An 18,849-nucleotide genomic window follows, 5' to 3' on the forward strand; every position below is an offset into this window, starting at 1 on the left:
TCTTTCTGAGAGAGGTTCCCAAGAAGGACAAGGAGACTTGCTCCCAGGCAGGGAGGGCATTGAATTTCCTGGGACTCAACCTCAGGGACAGGTTTGTGGTCAGCAGGGTGGGCAGCTTTTTAATATGACAGTGGAAGGGGACAGTCAGCTGTCCTCTGCAAGGAAGAAAGAGGTCTGTTTAAAAATAAATTGTTAAAATAAATAAATAAGAGACTGAATATACATACAAGCAACGGCCAAACATATGTAAAAAATAGACTCTGACCCACAACACATGGCAACCTGCCCTCCTACCCCCCATCTACAGGGAACCAACCCCCTATCTGCAGTAAATAGCCCAGGAAACTGGCCTGCTGCAACTCAGCCTTGCAGGAAGCCAGAGTGCTATCTCTAGAAACAATGCAAGAAGCTAACCTACCCCAAATGGCCAGGACTTATTTCATAACTGACAGCTTCTGTACTGTTTTACCTCACTTCCAACTTGGACCAACCAGAGAAAGCCACATACGCACCCCTAACCCAATGGCATAGGTCTTCTGGTTCTAGTTAACACACCTCTAGTTTCCTGAGGCCAGCAGCCTCCAGTCAGGGCACCCCTGGAGCCTTCCCCTTTTCCTCTGTGAAGCTGTCCCATCCTCTGCCTGCTTTTCAATCTCTGCCAAATGCAAGCAACCATCACTGCCTCTCTTGCTCTAACAAGCCCAGAATAAACAGCCTGTTTTTCCTCATGTGGTTCGTCTTTGTTTATTTCCACAAAAACAGCCTGAAAGGGCTAAGGTATGTCTGGGGAGCCTAATACAAAGATCTCTGGCAAGAGTGCAAGAGAACCTCGTGGGTGGGACCGTGGGTGAAAAGCACTGTCACTCTTGCTATGACTGTCTCCATCTGTGTCCCTAGGCCTGAGGCAGCCTCAGAAGGAAACCTGAACCAACTCAGCTCCAAGAGTTCAAGCACTGGTTCGTCAGCTCAATGTAGCCTCAGACCCCCCAGCCCTTCTAGTAACCACTGTTTTTGAGTTCTGAACATTCAGCTACAGAGCGTGTGCACTGTATGCGGTCACCCTTGTTTCCGTGTGCTCTGACAGTATCATATTGATTCCATAGCCATTGTCCCTACCCAACACCTTCCAGAGTGCTTTGCATACTGAGGCCTTCTGATAGCTAATTTTAACTGATCTTTAGAAAACTCCTGTCTTATAAGGATTTGGAATAGTTAACTCTGGCAGACACACAGACCTTCATGTAACAAGAGTGAATCTAAAATTGCTTGTCATAGGGGGCCAAAATAATGTCAACATGCATTACATTTAGACATATGCTGGTCTAGAGTTCCAGCTGAGGAGAAACTAAAGATTTAACAGATAAAACCTAAGTCTCAGTGGCTTCAGAGAACAGATGTCTATTTTTCTCGATAAAGATTCCTCCAAATCAGTGGACAGTTGTCCTCAGAGCAATGATTCAAGGACGCAGGCTCCTTTTACCACATGGCTCCATCACCTTCAACACCAGATTCTCTAAGTTACCACGTTTGTCTGTGTAATGCCAGAAAGACCGTGGAGCCAGGCCTAGAGGTATGAACATTACTTTTCTAGCACATTCTATCAGACAGATCTTGATCCCAGGGACACTCCTAATTCAAGAGGGAGGAGGCTGGACAATGTGATCTAATTCTGGATTCAGAGGAAAGAGAAATAAAGAGCTAACCAGCTTCTGTTACGGCATTTATTAGGGCAAAAAACCTTTGCTGTGAAGACCTTGCTAATACCTACTCTCTAACCCGAATACTGGCTTGGTCTCAGCAAAATGTACACAGGGTAAGCTCTGAATTGGATTCTTCATACATCAAAGGATACAGTAAAACTCTTGATAGCTCAGCCTTCTCAGACATGAAGGACAGCTAACAATGCCTACAACAACAACAGAAAGCCCTGCCAATTCTCTCTGCCTTTTTAAAGGAGCTCTGAGCTTTAATTTTATTGCTTCCAGAAGCATTACAGCTTTCATGAGCCAGTGAACTAGTTAATTGGCTACAGTAATAACTGGGTCTTGAAAGGTGGCACTTAACCAAACAAATATTAAGAAACTGTGACTCTGGAGTATGAGCTTTCAAGGATGAAGGGTGTCTCATGTGTCATGGATTGACATGACCCCATAGGTGACAGTTAAGGACAAGACAGAAAACAGCATTTTAGAAAGGGAAACCATTGTAGGAATGCTTAGATTTGTCTCACATTCAGTCATTAAAACCCTAAGTTCTGACACGGCTGATTCTTTTGGCTAGAATTAAAATGCAAAAAATAAATTATAAATAAAGGTTTCTTTGCCACTCTGTGTCTGCCCCTTCTCTCCTTCTAATGCATAGACAGCCCAAGCAAATCTAATGGAAAAAGTAATCGAGATTTCAGTTCTAATGCAGATCTTGATTTATTTTGACTTATGTGCAGAATCCAGCAAAATGATCCCTGCCTTCCTATAGAAATGAGATGTCAGCGTGGTAAGAATACATTGTCCTACCCACAGACAGCCACAGCCAGTCTTCCAATTTCACATGTGCATGCTTCAAAGGACAGTCCAGATTGGGGCCCCTTCATCAGACTGACATGCACCACGCTGTATATCCATTTCTAAAGAAATAAAAGTTGAGATCCATACTGCACGTGAGTTTTCCCTGGGGTTCACCAACAAGAAAGGTCTACTTTCAGGTGGTTCATAGCAACACCAATCATAGGATAAAAGTAATGTGGCAATTTTTTCAAACGAGAAAATGAATGGCATATGCCAACCTGGCTCAGATATACCGTCTGTTTTCCATTGTAGTTGGCCGCAAATCAGCTCTCAATTTTCTGCTTGTTGTTTTCTCCCACACGGCTCGCCCTGCCTCTGCCAATGATCAAGTTTGCGTTAGCCCTACTTAGTCTTGTCCCACCACCTTCCCCATCTCAGGCCACAGACATTCTAGTTGAATCCCAAAGTTATCAGAGCAGATATTTATAATACCTAAAAAGCACATATTCATATGTTGTCTTTTCCCTACATTTATCTCTCATTACTTGCAATCTTGTGTTACAGGTTTCTCTTCTCCCCTCCATTAGCACTGATAAATTGCAGTTGATTATAATTCAGTTCCTTTTCTAGGGGGTTAAGTGCAGTAAAATGAGCAGAAAAGTAGCAAACAAGACATCAACAGCCTGTAATGGCTTCTTTTTACCTCTGATATTTTCTCAGATGATTCTGCCTAAAATTCTCCAATTTGGGGTAATGAGGCAGATAGTGTGTAATATGAGAAATTGGGGTAGAAGCAGCAGATAATGATGGTGGTGACAGAGGGTTTCATGTGGATAAAAACCTAGCTCTGTGTCGAAGGCTAGTCAGGGCTAATAACCCAGGTGGTAAAATGAGCCTCTATTTAATGGCTCTGTGAGTAAAAAGAGTATATTTTCAAGTTTACTTTTTAGAAAACAAAAAGAGCATATCTGATGGTATTATTTATAAATGAGGGACCTGGCTTCTGGGTTAAGAAATCCATTCTATCTGCAGCTCTCCCATGGCACAGGGACCTTTCGCTTGGAGTCACCAACATTTTAGGGACCCTTTTCTTACATTAGAATATTGGACCTGGGTGTCTTGGGTGTCTCAATTGGTTAAGCGTCCGACTTCAGCTCAAGTCATGATCTTGCAGTCTGTGAGTTTGAGCTCCGTGTCGGGCTCTGTGCTGACAGCTGAGAGCCTGGAGCCTGCTTTGGATTCTGTGTCTTCCTCTCTCTCTCTGCCCCTCCCCTGCTCACACTCTGTCTCTCTCTCTCTCTCTCTCAAAAATAAATAAAAACATTAAAAAAAAAAATCAGACACAATGTCATGGGCCTCTTGGGGCTGATAGGATCTCCAGATGTGAATCCATCTGTAAACAACCACGAAGACCACTGCCACGGAATGTGAGGGATTCGTCTCTTTATGTAAAAAAAAATGTTTATCCTGAGTTTCCATTTATTAAGGGGCTTTATATAAAGAGGTTGTGACCACAATAAAATGTTCACTCTGAGGTGCATGTGGGGTGAAAGAGTTGAAATTTAGGAAGGACAAGAAATCTCTCCTGAGGCCACAAAAGGCCTGGCCTGCCATCTCCCCCCTTCCCTCCAGGGACTGAACATACTCCCCAACCCCTAGTCCCTTTGACCCTCTCTCCCAGGACACTCCAACTGACCCCTGCCAAACAGCAACTCTGAAGACCATGCAGAGCTATTTGGTAAAGATCCTTCTGGAACCGCTCACCTTTTTAGAACTTTACTTATGCCCAACATTGTGTGGGCAACGCTTCTGACCGCTGTCTCTCCATTTCACCCTGAACTCCACACTATTGTACCACAAAATGCATAGGAGGCTCATGGGATCCCTCCAGAGTCATGCAAAGCAGGCATTCTTCTCTTGTCTCACCAGTATGTTCCCTGGTGACATGATTGCTAATCTTGCACTCTTTTAAGACCCATCTTCACACCCACCTCCCACATTTAATGTTCTAGACTGGACTCAGACACCTACAGGAGCCCAGGAGCCTCAATTTCCTTGCTGCCTGGCCATCCTATACCTAAGGAAGAGGGCTTGATCCTTTTCCAAGGACCCACACTTTCTACCTTTGTCCCTAATCCCATCTTCATGCTGATGAAGTTTTGGGGGATGATGGTAGGGTGGTCAGAGCCAACGGCCAAGAAAGAATTCTTGAAGATGTCTTGGTGCAAAAAGGTGATTTTATTCAAGTCTGGTGATAGGACCTATGGGCAGGAAGAGCTGCACTGGGGTCGTGACAGATAACTCCTTACATACCCTCAGGTTGGGAGGGGGTCAGGGATAGAGTAGTCTTTGAGGAATTTTGGAAGCAAGGTTTCCGGGACCTTGAGGGGCTAGTCTTTGCTAGAGAAACACCATTTGTTACCATTTAGTAAAATCTCAGTCATGAGACCCTTCAGATGTATATTGGAGGCCATAAGCTTGAAGTATGATTGTCAGCATGTATCTTGGGAGAGTTGAGATAAAGGAAGTTTCCAAAGGAATTTTTATATGTTAAAATAGACTTACAATATCCTGGGGGTTGGAAAAATATAAAGCCAAGATTCCCTTTTGCCCATAGCAAAGTGTCATTATCAGGGCAGCTGAGCTCCCAGAGGGAGGTCACTCTGCCAGTTTCAAGGACTTCTCAATGGACCATAGGCAGTAAGGAATTTAATTCTTCATTTGCCTTAGTTCCCCACATCACAATGGCAAGCACTTAAAGCCCTTTCCATCTTGATGAGGGTATTAGGGCTCCACGAAACAGAGTCTATAGGTTTCTGGAGTTTAGACTATGGATAAGATTGCCTTTTTCTTGCAGTTTACTAATTATCTGTAAACTGCAGGAGACTCCTGTCCTGTAGGACTGTGATCTCTATCAGCCAACCATTTGCTTTCTTTCCTTTTCCCTGTTCTTGGGCAGCCACCAGTGTCTGAAGAATATCACACATGACCTACCTGGTGGGGGGGCGGGGGCGGGGTGCTGTTAGCCTGTACTTTGCCCTCAGCTGGCCCCACGCTACCTCATCAATGCCTTCTCTGAGACTTACTTTCAACATTCCTCCTCAGTGGTACCTCAAATTTCCCCCTCCTTGATACTATAGGAATCCAGAGTATGCCACCCCAAATATGCCTCTCCGGTTAAGATTTGCTTTTGAGAAACAGCAGGCACAGGAGAAGCTCTGAAAATGGTATAAGTTATCCTTTGTAAGGGAAATTTACATTTATAAAGGAAATCTCCATCTGTAAGGGTATCTCCCTTTCAGTACTAGAAAGAGGAAAATAGCTCCAAGTCACAAGAGACTCTTTATCAATGGAGAAGACTTAAATCATAACCAACCGTTCCCTTGTTTACTATGTTTTCCTGGTCACCTCCTCTTAAGTGGCCTTCCCCACACCCTTCTTTCTTTGAGTTAGCTGAAGATAGTTATTTAAGCCTGAATTCTAAACCATCTCTTTAACCACACTTATTTCTCATATCTATGACATATACATGTTAATAAAATTGTTTTTCTTTTATTAATCTGTCTTTTGTTACAGGGGCCCCTGCCAAGAACCTAGAAGAATAGAGAAAATATTTTTTCTTCCCCTGCAATACCTTTCTATTCTTGGGTTATTCCCTACTTTAAATGAAAAGGAAAAAACCGAAATGAAGTAAAATCTCTTTCTCTGCTCCAGCTATGCTTACATAGCTTGGGTTTACTTCTCCTGCTGCCAAATGTCTTAAGTTAGACAAAACCCCTCATAATCTGTTCCTTCATTCCACCAACAAAATTTCATAGTTATCCTCTCTTCAGTAATGCTTTCTTAGACACCAAAACTTTAAAACTTCTTTTTGCTTAGGTCAGACCATCAGAATATTACATCACTTCATTACTTATTGAATTTTAATTGCTTTTTTAAATGTTTCTTGAAGAGCAATATACATAAAGTGGACAAATCATAAATGAAAAGCTCATTGAATGTATACAAACTGAACACACCTATATACCAGCACCCAGACCAAGAAACAGAACATTAGCAGAATTCCAGACTTCCTACTCATGTCTTCCTGTCACTTACTGCCCCTTCCCTCAACAAGTTAACTGCTATCCTGACTTCTGAAGCCATACAGTCCTGTTGCTTGTTTGTAAACTTCCTATAAATGGAAACATACCATATGTATTCTTTTGCATGTGTCTTCTTTTGTCCAACATTGGAATTATATGTTTATCCATATCGTTGAGCACAGTTGTAGTTCATCCATCTCGTTCCTGTAACTTATCATTGTGTGGATATGTTACAAGGTGTTATCTATACCACTTTTGATGGGCATTCGAGTAGCTTCCAATCTGAGAGATTTTATGAATAGTGCTGCTATGAACATCCTAGTATATATCTTTCAATAAACACACGCACACATTTCTACTGAGTATACATTTAGAAATAAATGGCGGGACAGGGGGCACAGAGTATTCCTATCTTCAGTTGTAATGTTATAGATACTGCCAGTTTCCAGAGCAGTTGTGTTGCAGGATTTTTTTTTTCACCACAATACCTGAGAATCATTGTCTCGCCACTTCGAAGAATGAAGAGGTGGACACAAAATGAGCAGTAGGCAAAAGTTTATTACAATATAAGATTAGAAATGAAGACTAGTAGGAAAGCTCCCCTTACAGAAAGGGGACATTAGAAAGTGAATGCCTGAGGACTATAGGGGAGGGTCCTTGTTTTATAAGGCTCTGGTCAGCCCTCCCCCTTCCTTTCCCCCTTGTTCCTTCTCAAATTCTACCCTTATTGGCTGGATAGCTCTAGGTGCTGGGTTGTGCATTCCTGATTGGCTTGTTTTCATTGCACGAGGGGTGGTCTATGGCCATACTTAGGTCTTTTGTCAAATTCCTGAAGGGAAACCTGAGGGGTAGTAGGTGGGGTCTGTTACTTGTTAAGAGGAACCTTACACCTGAGAGGGTTTGCTGTTGTCACACACTCCCAGCATTGTTCCAAAATAGGTGATTTTCCCCACCCAGGGACCTCGGTTGCTAATCTTTCCCTCTCTGCCTACTGAATCCTATCTTCTCCTGTCATAGTTGTAACAATTTACATCCCACTAGCAGTGTGTGAGTTTCTGGTTGTTTCATATCTTTGCCAAAACTCGGTATTTTTTTTAAATCTCTTTTATTTTAGCCATCCTGGGGGGTGTGCACCAATGATTTTTATCTATGAGATCCAGTAACCTCATCTTCCTTCAATATTTAACATTGCAGATGTCTTCCCTTACCTCATAAACTCTTTTCTTCCAGGTTCAATCTATGCTGTGCCTTGTCTCTTCTGCTGTGTCCTTCTCTTGTTTACCCCTCCCTATTTGCAGCATTGCTCTTTTTTTCTCTGCAAACTGTCTCTCTCTATAATCATGTCCTTTACTACAACTCTGGCTGTCGCCTCTGTGAATATCTCCTCTTAAGTCCCAATTCCTTCAAACCTTGACAAGGCAGTCTTCTGTTGCTTTATTCATTTATTCATCCACTTGTTACTGATCTTTTAGTACGTATTTGTTGATTGGTTGCTTACTGGGTATCAAGCAGTTTGGTAGGAAGCAGAGATATGAATTCAAATAAGAAATGGACTTTGTCCTCATTAGCTGGACTGAATTGTGTGTCTGTCTCCCCAAAATTCATATGTTAGAGCCATACTCCCCAAAGTGCTATTTGGAGATAGGATCTATAAAGAGGGAATTCAGGTTAAATAAAGTCATAAGTGTGGGGCTTTAATTCAACATGACTAGTATCCTTATAAGAAGAGGAAAAGATACCAGAAATGCTGTTGTGCACAGAGAGAAGGCCATGTGAGGACACAAAAAGAAGGTAGCCATCTGTAAGCCAAGGAGAGAGGCCACAGGAGACGCCAACATTATCAGCACTTTGATCTTGGGCTTCCAAACTCCAGAGCTGTAAGAAAATGCATTTCTGTTGTTTAAGCCACCCAGTCTGGGTTATTTTGTAATGACAGCCCTAGCAAACGAATGTACCCTCAAACAGCTTACTATCCTAGGGAGACGACAAAAAGTAAACCAACATTTCTCATCCGATGTGCAATACACTGTGATAGAGGTTTACCAGGAATACTTGAAGGCATAGAGAAAGCATCAGGAAAAAAAAGATAAGGGTACAAAGTGGCATAAGACACCTTCCCCTAGGAGATATGCTTAAACTAGAGAAATCAGCAGAGATTATCTGGGCAAAAAGTGCAGGGAAAAGTATTTCACACAGAGGAACGAACACATGCAAAACGTGGACAGCATGGCATATACAGTGAAACTAAGTAATTTCAGATGGGTGGAGGGTAGACCATGAGAGAGGGTAGAATCAAAAGATAAAACTGGAAACATACATTGAAGAGAGTCTACACCCTGCTAAGAAGAGACTGAATCAATAAGTCAAGAAATCCATAAATGTAGTGGGGTACTGCTGTTTAATTTTCTGAAAAAAATCATGTCTGAGTAAGGGATCTTATTTTAGTACCAAAACTAAGGCTGCCATATGTCCTGGGTTTTCCAGGACTCTACTGATTTAAAATATTTTGCCTTATCAGACCATGTGTCAGAACACAGCCCAATTTAGGGTTAGGAAAATTTTGTTACCAGAACTTCATTCCATCCCACTCACCATATTGTTTTTTCCAAATAAATGGTGACATTGTTTCTAGTTGGTATCCTATAAAAATAATTCTGATTTGAGTTTGCAATTTGTACTTATGAATATTCAAGTGCACAATTCTGGTTAAAGTCAGAGCTGAAAAGCTGTGCTGCAGGCAACAAAAATAATCTTCTCAAAGCTACATTTATTTTAAGTAAAAAGTTGTAGCCTGAAGGCCAAAGAAAAAAGAATTAATATTTTATTATTACCTTGTTGCTTTGCTTCTAATGGAGTGATATTTTTCCTTTTTTAAAAAAGTAATTTTTTTGAATGTTTATTTATTTTTGAAGGAGAGAGAGACAGAGCGTGAGCAGGGGAGGAGCAGAGAGAAAGGGAGACACAGAATCTGAAGCAGGCTCCAGGCTCTGAGCTGTCAGCACAGAGCCCAACACAGGGCTCAAACTCACAAACGGTGAGATCATGACCTGAGCCAAAATGGACGCTTAACTGACTGAGCCACCCAGGTGCTCCTAGTGATTTTCTTTCTTTCTTTCTTTTTTTTTTTTTTTTTTTTTTCATTTACTAAGTATTAAAGATTTGGCTATTATAATAGCATAAAGTTTAGCCACTTTGGCCAATTCAGGTGTAAGTCTCATGTATCTATGGGCTTCATATGACTCAGTCTCTGCAGAGAATCAAATGTCAGGAACCCAACTCAGCAGCCAAGAGAAAATTTGAGAGGGATTCCAAACTTTAGGTTTATCTAAGAACAATTAGTAGTTACAACTCACAACTCACAGCAGGAACACTTCTTAGAAGCTTCCTTCCTCCTTGTCTTCTGTCAATCGTGCAATTGTGCCAATGCCTCTTCCTTGCCAAGTTGCTGACATTCACCTCCTTTCTCCTACCCCAGCTTTCTTATTATGGTGATTATCTTAGTTCTTGGCTTTATTTCTACTTGTCTTGGCTCATTATCTGCATTCTCCACAACAAAAGGACATGGAGAGCTTCACCAGACATGAAGGGACCCTTTCCCCACCATTTAATTCTCTCAACCCATGATCCTACTTCTACTTCATAATCAGTCTGGGAATTGGGAAGGCAGAGCTCAAGCACTCTTTAGAGGTTGAGGAGGATGAAATTTTATTTAAAAGCTGGTGAGAGTATGGTAGTCCCTCAAAACAAAAACAAAAACAAAATTAAGCATAGAATTTCCACATGTTCCAGCAAATCTACTTCTCAGTATATACCCAAGAGCATTGAAAGCAGGGACAGATATTTATACACCCATGTTCATAGAAGCATTAATTGCAATAGCCAAGAGGTGGAAGTAACTCAAGTGTCCACCAACATATGAATGAATAAACAAGATTTGGTATATCCATACAATAAAATATTAGTCAGCCATTAAGAAGAATACAATTCTGATGCATGCTACCATATGGATGAATCTTAAAAATATTTAAACTACATAAAATAAGCCAGACAAAAGGACAAGTAGAGTACAATTCCACTTATGTGAGGTAGCTAGAATAGCCAAATGCATAGAGACAGAAAGTAGAATAACGGCTACCAAGGACTGGGGATAGAAGGAATGAGGAGCTGTTTCATGGGTACAGAGTTTCAGTTTTGGAGACAGATGGTGGTGATAACTGCACAACACTGTGAATATACTTTATGTCACTGAATTATACACTTAAAAATGGTTAAAATGGTAAATCTTCTGCTATGTACACAATAAAATAATTTTTTTAAAAACCTCATGGGTAGGAGAGAAGAAAGTTTAATACCAGTCTCATCACACAGAAAACATTTAAGTGGGAATGTACTGAGCTCTCTATTGATTAAGTTTCTCTATTTGAGAGAGAACACACATGCACATGAGCAGAAGAGGGACAGAGAGAGGGAGAGAGAGAATCCCAAGCAGACTCCACACTGTCAGCGCAGAGCCCAACGGGGGGCTCCCACAAACCGTAGGATTATGATCTGAGCCAAAATCAAGAGTTGGACACTTAACCGACTGAGCTAAGCCACCCAAACCCCCCCAACTTCCTATTTTTGATCAGAGTAAAAATAATACTTAGTTATTCTATAAACAGCTATACGGTAAGTTGTCATTCACCTATGAAATGATACGGTCTCCTTAGTCATAAAACACTTAATTGTTGACTATCTTCATGTTGGTGTCTTTTAATGCTGTTGTTTGTGTTATACTATGTGTTTCCCAAGTACAACATTCTGAACGAAATTAGAGAGGCAATATGAACAAAATATTTTGCCTCCATCTCTACCAATAATTACAGAAATTCCAGCCACCCTACAACATATCCCTAAACAATTCTAGGAGTCCCCAAGATGAATGAGCAAAATCATCTCTCCTTTCTAGAAAACCCTTAGATTTATGGCTGAATCTCTACTACTTTTGTCAGTAAAAATTAAAAATTTTATTTTTAAGCTGCTAACAAATCTTAGGATGAATAAAGGCATGTAACACAATGCCCAAAGGTAGGAAACTCATTAAAAATGATCAAGAACTCTCTAAACCAAGATTCTTAAAATTCTAGGCACCAGTGAACCTGCTCTAATTACAAATCATCAGTTTCAGAAAATGACAAATGTTTCTGACACAAGTATGTTTAATAAAGAACTTACTTAAAATTAAAAAATTGTAAACCCCAGGTAACAGTATTTTTGAAATCCAGAGCACAATTATTCACACATGATTTGGTCACAAAGCATGTGATAACTTGGGATGTGACTTTCAAGATTGCAAGGATCAGTATGAACCATGTGGGCCAACAGCCAGGGCAGCTCTTGGGCTGGGCATAAGCCCATGTGCCATCCATAACCTCACCATGCCATCCATGACCTCAATGTGCCATCCATGACCTCTGCATCTTTAGCCACATCACAACTGCACAGTGATGACTGTATTTTTAAATGTTTTTGTGAAAATCTGAGCATCACCATGAAATCATGAAGTAGGAGTTGCATACCATAGTTTCTCCATAAGTGAAAAATCCAGATTTCAGGAGATTGAAGTATCTTGCCCAATGTCCCACAATATCAAATCCAGATATAAAACAAGACTTTCTAGCTTAATCATTCATTAAACTAATATGCAATGAGTACTTACTATTGTCAGACACTGTTCTACACTCCTAGGATACATCAATTTAAAAACAAAAGAAATGATGCCCACTTCCATGGAGTTTATATTCTGATAGAAAAATGTACTGGTTATAATTTTAAATAGAGTAGTCAAGATAGGCTTCCTTGAGAAGAAAACATTTGAGTAAATACTTGAAAGGAGGTGAGGGAATCAGCAGTATAAATATCTCTAGGACATGAGTCCAGTCAGAGAGAAAAGACAGAGCTGGAAAGCACTAGTCCAGAAATAAATAATACTGGTGGGGGGCTGAGGGTTGGTAGGCAGTGAAGATGATGAAAAAATAACCCATTAACACATATTTTGGAAGTAGAGTTGATTTATCTCACTGATAAATTGGATGGATGACTTACATTTTCTCCAGAAGGTGTTGAGATGATTTTTGGAACAGATTCAAAAGACACTAGTTGAGGACACTTGATGGAACATCAGCAATGAATCCAGACTCAGACCAACATTGGGTTTATGGCTGAGAGAAAGAGTAAGGAATCATCTTGGGCTGGAGCAGAGTGAGGTGGCAGTCACAGAGACCAGAGGGTAACAAAGGTGAGACTGTGGAGCCTTGTAGATCATGAGAAGCACTATGGCTTTTACTGTAAGGAAGATGAGGAGCCAGTAGAGAGCTTCAAAAGAGGAGGAGAATAATCTACTTTGGGTTTTAATAAAGCTGCTAGATTGATAATAACTTATCCAGGACAAGGATGGAATAGGAAAGCCAGCAGAAGGTTATTGTGGTAATCCAGGCTTGAGATGAGGATGGCCTGGATCAAGGTGTTGGCAGCAGAGATGGTGACAAGGACCAGAATCTGGATGTATTGTGGAGACAAAGCCAACAGAATATGCTGAGGGGTAAAATGTGTGGTATAAAAGAGGGGTTGTGTATGTGGTGTGAGAGAAAGAGAAAGAGAGGAATCAGGGGTAGCATTAAGTAACTGGAAGCATGGGATTGCCAAGCACTGAGGGAAATGATACTAAGGAGATGGGTCTGGGGAGGAGAGACAGGAGGTCAGTCTAGACAAGTTGAGTGAAAGATGTCCCCCAGGAGGAGATGTCGACAAGTCTGTAGGACTACAACTCTGGACTTCAGGAGACACTGTTTGGTTAGGACATGAACTCCGGGTGCTCATCCCAGCTTCATGTCCATCCCACTTCCACAGCTTGGACTTCTCCAGGATGAGAAACACAGTAGTCAGGTTAAATCTTCAGTACCTTCCTGTTGCCCTCAAAATCAGTACTTGCCTGGGGTGCCTGGGTGGCTGAGTCGGTTAAGTGTCTGACTCTCGATTTCCACTCAGGTGATGACCTCACAGTTCATGAGTTCAAGCTGTGAGTGCAGAGCCTGCTTGGGATTCTCTCCCTCTATCTCTGCCCCTCCCCTGCCCATGCTCCCTCTTCTCTCTTTCTCTCTCTCTCTCAAAATAAATAAATTAATATTAAAAAAAGAATTACAAAAACAATTAAAAATCTGTACTGTCCTTATTTCCAAGAAGCATAACCAGTAATCCTGCATTTTACCTACAGGGATTCTTAATCAAGGGCCTCCTTGCCCGATGTCATATAGCAGAGACCCCATTACAGAACTTCAGGCAAAAGATGCAACTTTGTGTAAGATGAAACTTAAAAAACTGGCTTTGTAATTTCTTGAATATGGCATCATTTCTCTAATATCTGTAGTATATTTCATCATTTTTCCCTACTTTACCAGAAGGATGCATTTTTTAATGTATTCTTGTAGGAGAATTTCTTTAAAGTCTGGGGAAAACCATAAGTAGCTGAGTGATCCAAAAAAGCCACACTCAATGCATCTAAATAACCTCGTCTTTGGTTAACAATGAATTGATGCCAGTGGAATGATATTTAAAATTTTTTTTCCTATAAATGTGACATATGCATCCCTGTGCATCAGCATACGCTCGGCTGAAAACATTTCAATGAATGACAAGTTGATTGGCCCCAATTTGAAAAGCATAGTGTATAGAAACATAATTTTGGGGGTGGCCAACATTATGACAGATACTATATTCTGCTCATACACAGAACTTGTTTGAACTGTTTGGGGAATTTTGATAGCCTGTGAATGCTTTCCACAAAGAAAATTGGCAAGATAGGAAAGGGAGGAAAAGAATGAAATGGAATTAACAACTGTTGGGCAACTACTATCAGCCAGACATTATTCGAGAGAAAATGGTGGGGCGAGAGATTGATTGATAATTATTGTTTTTACAACCGAAGACAACAGAATGATAGTGAATGGAGAGAGCAATGGCTTTGCAATGGAGAGCCCTAGCACAGATCCCAGCTTTGTCTCTTACTGTGAGACCTGTCACACTAACGATGTCACTTCTCTGACCTTCAATTTTTATATCTATAAAAGGAGGACAACAATAGATAGTTTCTAGGTAGTTGTGAGAACTGATTTTATTTGTATTCATACACACACACACACACACACACACACACACACACACACAGCCCAGCTTAGCTCGAACTTTATTACAAATGGGGCATTAGGGGAGGATGTGATGTGAAAGGTACCTGAACTATTCATTAGGATACACAGATGCTTTAGATAATCAAAGAAAGAGCACTGGTCACTTCTGCTAAGATGCCATACAGGGTCTGATTGATTCACAGGCTCAGATACTCAAGGGCCACCTGGGTGGCTCAGTGCGTTAAGCCTCTGACTCTTGATTTCGACTCAGGTCATGATCTCATGGTTTGTGAGATCAAGCCCCATATCAGGCTCTGTACTGCTAGCATGGAGCCTGCTTGAGATTCTCTCTCTCTCCCTCTCTCTCTGCCCCTTCCCTGCTTGCATGCACCGTGCACTTTCTCTCTCTCAAAATAAATAAATACACTTAAAATAAAGAGCTCAGATACTTGAAAGGATAAACAGGATGCAGCAGAGATCCCCCCCTCTACAGTATACATCAGTATAATGTGGCTACAGTATAACATCAGCCACACCAAGACCCTCTTCTGTGGTCTTCTCATTCAGTTTACTGAGCTTATCTCAAAAGCTGTGGCCCTGTCACTTAAAAGCCACCAAAATAATTACGCTAGAAAGTAAGATATAGGAGTGAAAAACACATCTTGATTCTTACAAAGAACCTAGAAGATATTTTTTTCAACAATTTCCTATCAATATACATTTGGCCTCATATTAAAGAGAGCAAGAGGTCTGTTCAGCAAAACTGCTGACTCGTAAGGAATCGGAATCCCTTTATTATTTTCATTTTCTTCAACCTGCTGTGAATAACCATAAGGATGAGGGCCAGTTCCAAATCCTGATCCCAAATAAAAAGTTCAGGAGAATGGATGGCATATGGAGGCTGGGGATTAAGCAGGAAGGGGAAATGACCAGAACTAACCCCTGGAGACAGAAGGGAGGTAGGCTGAAAGGGAAGGAAGTTTGGCTTTCCAATATGATCTCACGGGGACCTTAACTTTCAAATGAGAACCGTGCCTCTCATTTGCTGTGTAAGCACATATCGATTGGGTTTTTCAGATTGGCTCTGTGAGAAATTCTATGGCACTTTTAGAAGTAAAAATGGGTAGATCAGCTCCTTTTCAATTGAATTTGCCATCAGAGCCAGAAGAAGATATAAGAAATAATAAGTAAGGGGGTGGGGAGGACTTTTCTTCAAATGTGTTATACTGGTCTTCACTTGCATAACAAAATCATCTCAAAAAATAGGTTTATATTAGCATCTGTATAAGGAGAGCTAAAGAAAGACAAGAGAAGTACAAAATTGCAGTGTACTTGTTGAATGTGAAGTGCTTTTGTTTTCTTAAATCTGAGCTACACCAGGCAAACCTCACTGGGGAATATGGGGCCAATGCTGTAGGCTTAGGAGGACATTCATGTGACCCATGCAATGGCACAGGCTGAGAGTAGATAAAAGCCCAAGGCCATGCACCTGCAGGCACACCTGGGGAGTAGTGTCATGCAATAGAGTCAAGGTCAAGGACAAAGAGCTATGGTGCAAGTGTTGAAGCTTAACAGCAACCAGAGGAGATGCTGGAAACTTGGTCTCTACATGGAAAGGCCTCTGCCTCTGACGCATGGCCTCAAGTGGCCTCCTGCCTGGAAGAGAGAAAGGGCACATCGGCCAGCCCTGCCAGGGGTCTTAGAGAAGAATCTTTGCCCTTGGTTCAGTTTTCCTTGGAGTCCTCTTTCCAGTCTCTTTTTGTCCTCAGAGGACTAACAGTCAGAGGTAAAATCTGGTGTAAACAGAGAGGACAGGAGCCACATTAGCAGAGATCCTCTAAGTATTCCCTGTAACTCACAGTACTCCAGCCCTGCTCCCCAGGGCTTTCCCTATACCTGGAGCAACCCCTGAGGGGCAGGAGAGGCAGTCACACCTCTTCTGGGCTGGGGGAGGGGGTTGTCTTGGCGAGGAGAGCAATGTGTACTTTTCACCTAGCAAACTGGCTATACACACAGATTTCTATGCTTTCCCAATTTTTTACCACACACATATTATTTTGACATCACCAAACTACAATAAGTGACATAAAAATAAAGACTAAGAGCTAAAATACTTAAAGCCTAAAGTATAGTTACTTTACGTCACTTATGTGGTTTACTACACTCCACAGGTTTTCAGATTAGCATCCCTCCCACTGCTTCTAAAAGTGCCACTCATAGTTCATTATAAAATATTCATTTACTCCCCTTGGGCTCTGGAGCAGAGACATCTGTCTTAATATTAGCAAATCCCTTCAGTTAAAAGTAGTTGCTTTTGTCTTGTTCTACTTAAACCCACTTTAAGCAAATATCGAAAACTATTTTTTAAGTTTAAAGATGTACAGGTGGGTATATACCCAACAGAGTTGCAAGCAGGTTCTCAAAGAAACATTTGTCCACCCGTGTTCACAGCAGCCCTATTCACAATAGCCAAGAGATGGAAGCAACCCAAATACCCACTGGCAGATGGATGGATAAACAAGATGTGGTCTAGCCATATACTTCTAGGCTATTATCCAGCCTTAAAAAGGGAGGAAATTCTGACACATTCTACACCATGGATGAAACTTGAGGACATTATGCTCAGTAAAATAAGCCAGGCACAAAAGGAAAAATACTTTATGATTCTACTTCCATGAACTATCTTCAATTGTCAAAATCATAGAGACAGAAAGTTGAACAGAGGTTGCTGGAGGTTGAGGGTAGAGAAAGAATGGGGAATTGTCATATAATGGGCACAGAGTTTCAGTTTTGCAAGATGAAGAGTTCTGGAGATTCAACTCATGACAATACGAACCTACTTGACACTAGTGAACTGTACGCTTGAAACTGGTCAAAGATGGTGATTTTGTATGTATTTTACCACGATTAAAACAATGAAATACGCAGAGCACAATATATTTATTAGATGAAAAAGGCCTTGAGAAGGAAGTGAAATTTCAGGAGATAATCCTTGACAAAGAGTGGGGTTGGGGGCTGGGAGTCTTTGGAAGGGATTTCAAAGCAAAGGCAGCAGCATTCAGAAATCCATTCAGAGTTCATTGGCATGCCCCCAGTGGCTTAGGGACACATGGAGGGCTGGCACTAGGACTAATGTGAATGCATGCACAGCAGAACACTGGGTAGGTCTAGAATATGGGAGACCTGAGAGAGTTAGGGTCTTGATGCTAAGGGCACAGTTTTGGGTATGGATGGACACAAAGGGTAATAGCGAGCCACCATGGGGATTTGACAAGAGAGGTGGCACTGTCGGAGCAGCAGGTCAGAAAAATGAATTTGGCAGCTACACAAAGGGTTGACTGCAGGGGAGCCATGCTAGAAGCAGGGAAGCCAGTGAGGAATGGGTTGTAATTATTGGTCTTGGAACATAAGCATTTCCTTGCCATTAAATTGGTCTTACCACAATAAGTCACAGTATTTACCCAGTCCTGTGATAAAATGGCTCAGTATTTTACAGTAAGAAGTCTCCAAGGAGACTTCAGTATTCACATCCCAACAGATGCAAAAGGAAAATATTGAGGAAAGGGAGCCTTAAAGAGAAAAAAAAAAAGAAGGAGAAATATAAAGACTAACATATCAGGGAAAGAAATTGCAAACCCAACTGATTTGTATCAGAGAACAATCAACATTCTTTTCTTCAAAAAATAGTTGGACTAAGGGCACCTGGGTGGCTCAGTCGGTTAAGCGTCTGACTTCAGCTTGGGTCATGAACTCGTGGTCTGTGAATTCAAGCCCCACATCAGGCTCTGTGCTGACAGCTCAGAGCCTGGAGCCTGCTTCCAATTCAGTGTCTCCCTCTTTCTCTGTCCTTCCCCTGCTCTCACTTTGTCTCTCCCTCTCAAAAATAAATATTTAAAAGAATAGCTGGAATATTTAACTCTAGCAAAAAGCAATTTATTAACATTTCACACGTTAATGAGCATTTCTTCTGAAGACTGTTGACTAACCAAGAACCCTAATGAGAGAGAAGAGCGTGCACAAGTGAAAAAGCACAGAGGAAAGAAAGCACTGAACATCTCATGGATGAGTGAAGATCCCATCCCCAGTGGAATGTAGAGT

The sequence above is a fragment of the Panthera onca genome, chromosome A1, assembly GCF_046562875.1.
Source record: "Panthera onca isolate mPanOnc1 chromosome A1, mPanOnc1 haplotype 2, whole genome shotgun sequence".
Taxonomy (NCBI): Eukaryota; Metazoa; Chordata; class Mammalia; order Carnivora; family Felidae; genus Panthera; species Panthera onca.